Raw genomic sequence first — 3,686 nt, forward strand, 5'->3', positions numbered from 1 at the left:
CATGCCTGAAACATCCCCATTATTTTTAGTTGTTTTTATTATATATTCATATTTGTACATATAGGTACATATAGGTATATATATATATGCAAATATATATATACTCACAAATGTGTGTGTATTTGTGTGTGTGTTTGTATGTGTGTTTGTGTGTATGTATGTGTTGCTACTACAGAAGCTCTAAGAGTGGATACTTGAGGAAGCTTCAGTCCCACTTGGGAGGGAGAAGAAAGCAATCACAGGAGGCAGAGGGAGAGAGGGACCTGTGTGATAGAGGGGAAGGGGATGGTAAAAGGAGAACATGATCAGATATTAGGGAGAGCAGGAGAGAAGCCATGGGGGCCAGAAGAATGAATGGAAATATGCAACCTCAGGGTGGGTTGGGAGATGGGAGGTGGCAGGGCCCTCTAGGAGGTACCAGAGACCTGGGAGATGAGAGACTCTCAGAACTCAAAGGTAGGGACCTTAGATGAAATGCCCAACAGTGGGGAGAGGGAACTTGTAGGGTTCACTTCCAGTAGAAAGACAGGGCATCAAATGGAGTGATTGGGTTGCTATTCCCAGTCAAAAACTCTGACTCAGAATTGTCCCTGTCTAAAAGAACTGCAGGGACAAAAATGGAGAAGAAGCAGAAGGAAAGGAGGTTCAATAACTGCCCCAACTTGGAATCCATCTTAAGGAGAGGCTCCGAGGCCTGGCACTATGACTGATGCCATAGTGTATTTACAGACAGAAGCCTAGCATGGCTGTCCTCTGAGAGGCCCATCAAGCAGCTGAGTGAGACAGATGCAGATAGATGCTTTCACTCAACCAATGGACTGAAGTCGGGGACCCCTGTGATTGAACTAGGAAAAGGCTAGAAAAAGCTGAGGAGGAGGGAGACCCCATAGGAAGATCCGCAGTTTCAACTAAGCAGGACCCCTGATATCTCTTAGACAATGAGCCACCAAACAGGTAGCATGCACTAGCTGGTATGCGGCCCCCAACACATATACAACAGAAGACTGCCTGGTCTGGTGTCAGTGAGAAAAGATGAACCTAACTGTGGAGAGACTTGAGATTCCAGGGAGTGGGGAGGTCTTGTAGGGAGGTGGGGTTGGGGTGTGGGGGATATCCAATTTGGAGACAGAGGAGAGGAGGAATGGGATGAGGAACTGTGGGTGGGCAGACCAGGGTGGGGGTAATGACAGGACTGAAAAAATTATACAAGTAATAAATAAATATAAATAAATAAATACAATGCAGTTTCACAATTAACCTCAAAAGAGAAATAGGCTTGTGACAAATTTGTGATCAGGAAAAAAACATTCAGTCTGGGTCAGGTCCAAGGATGAAGTCACAGGTGTGCACTATGATAAAGTGAGGCTTTGAAACTGTTGCTTATAATTGAACTTATAATGAGCTTACAAAATGAAACAAAAAAAAAAGAGGAACAGAAATATCTGAGGAGTCTTAAGGCATTTAACAAAACCTTTTAGTTGGTTCTTGTGAATTTTGCATCATGCAGGATAATCCCTGTCATCTCACCATCCTCTCATGCTTGCCCTGTGTCTTTGCAACCTCCCACATCAACAGAGAAACAAAAATCTCATTGTGGAAGCTGCAGTGTGTCATAGTGTGTCCCATAGTATTCCCCTTTGTCCACACATGTTTGTTTGTAAATATTCATTGCAATAACTCATTGGTCTGGTACAAGGCCTCTGACTTCTGTTACTCTATCGATATTGGAACCACTGGGACTCCTCTCAGATATCCTGATGTTGCCCCGTGTCATGAAGATACTATTATTTTTGTTCTTTCTGGCTGTCCCATTCATGCACTCCAGCAGTTCATTGATGGAATGGTGGACCAATTCAAAGCTCGGCGTCTGGACCTGAGAGATATCTGAGCTAGTCATCCCATCTGTTCTCCTGTTCTCATGCCCTCTAGGAAGGCTTAAGAGGGACTCCCACCTCCAGGGCCAGCTCTACTGTGATGCCCAGGTAAGCCATAGGGCCCACTCTCTGGAGTGTTGCAGCTGGTGAGGAGGGACACAGCCAGTTGTTTCATACTCTTGACTCTGGGGCCAGCTCTCCTGCCTGCCACAAATAGTGAGGGCAAAAGGGAGGATCTGGGATCTCTCCCTCGCTGATGCTACTGTATAGCAGACAAGAGGAAGGGCCAACTCTCTCCTACACTCACACCTTTGGGACCAGCTTATCTAGAAACCCCACATCCAGGGTTAGAGCTCTACTGTGCTGCACATGTAATGTGCAGGGCCTGTTTTCTCAAGGGCTGCAGTTGATGAGAGGCAGCGACAGCTCTCCTTCTCTCATGATCCCAGAGGCAGGTCTCCAGCTTACAGCAGGTTGTGAGGGTCAAAGGGGGGAGAAGGGTAGGAGGGTATCTTCCCCTTGTCCATGCCATTGCACAGGAAATGAATGTCAGAGCCAGGTCTCCCATACTCATATCCTAGGGTGCTGGCTCACCCACAACTCCTGAATGTTTTGTGCCACTCTCTGTAGTACTGTAGCTGACTAGGAGTAGCGTCAGCTCCCCTACTCTCATGCTGCCGAGGCCAACTCTCCCATAATGCCCTGGCGAGGGGTGGGGCCAGTTCTCCATAGCCCGTAGACACCAACATGTTTTTGGGTAGCAACCTGGACCAGGCACATCTTCCTGGTCTTTTGTGGCAACAAACCTCTGTTACTGCAGGGCCACGGACCAATACGTGGCCCCTGGTGGTATCACAGGCCTGGATCACACCATGGTCCCAGGTGGTATCAGCCGCTGCTCACATCGGGTTGTTCCTCACTACCCTCCAGTCTCCAGTTATGCCTCTCTTCATTATGCCCACATTCTTTTGTTTCTTTTTCTTTTCTATTTCTCCACCACTTACTTGCTCCTCTCAGTGGTGATCGGGGTCTCTGAGAGTCTGGGGTTGTCTTAGACATGACGTGAGGTGTGCTATGCCCAATCGTGCATTATGGAACAGGACATGGGACATCTCCATCATGGGCTATCCCTCCCAGCTCCGCCCCGCCCCCCAGTCACCCATGGACGTGCATGATGCCTGAGTGGTGGTCATCGGAGGATCAATTTTTTTCAGGCTACTAATTACTCCGATCTTCATAGTCAGAACACCGAGCATAGACATAGCCTCTGTCCTCCCTACCACCTACTGATTCACATGTGACACAGCAGCCACATCTGCAATGCTTCTAGGGATGGCGGTCTTATTCATTTTAACACAGAAAAGTATCAAGAGAGCTTAAAGAGGTAATATTTCTCTGTCTTACAGAGTCACTCAGAGCAACTTACCCAGCTTCCTGATTTTTCCAGAGGAAGAGCCTCCGTGACTTTATCAGCTCCTACAGACCCCACCTTTCACTAGCACATTAACTTTAGAAGTTGCATACAACCTACAAAAGACACAAAGATAAAAGGTACCCATGATCTCCAAAGCATTTCACATCATCTTTGGATCTGGAATGAAAATTAACATCCTTGGCTGTAGCCAATGGATGGATGTTAGCAGTCACGTTCTTGATTCAATTGTAAGTAAATAAAAGCAACTTTCTTATGGAAGTTTGTAGCATCCTCTGAATTTATTTTCATGTTAAACAATAATCTAGGCCTGGAAAGATGGTTCAGTGGTTAAAAGCACTGGTTTTTTTAGAGGGCAGAGTTCAATTCCCAACCATCTG

General features: G+C 46.6%; 1 non-coding gene across 1 annotated transcript; it reads right to left on the reverse strand.

Annotated features, from left to right (window-relative positions):
- Positions 1-3,080: 3,080 nt before the first annotated feature.
- On the reverse strand, positions 3,081-3,211 carry LOC116085508. Its single transcript, XR_004116608.1, has one exon. It is a non-coding gene; the product is annotated as a small nucleolar RNA SNORA17 (small nucleolar RNA).
- Positions 3,212-3,686: the final 475 nt, after the last annotated feature.

Source organism: Mastomys coucha, unplaced genomic scaffold (assembly GCF_008632895.1).
Source record: "Mastomys coucha isolate ucsf_1 unplaced genomic scaffold, UCSF_Mcou_1 pScaffold9, whole genome shotgun sequence".
Lineage (NCBI taxonomy): Eukaryota > Metazoa > Chordata > Mammalia > Rodentia > Muridae > Mastomys > Mastomys coucha.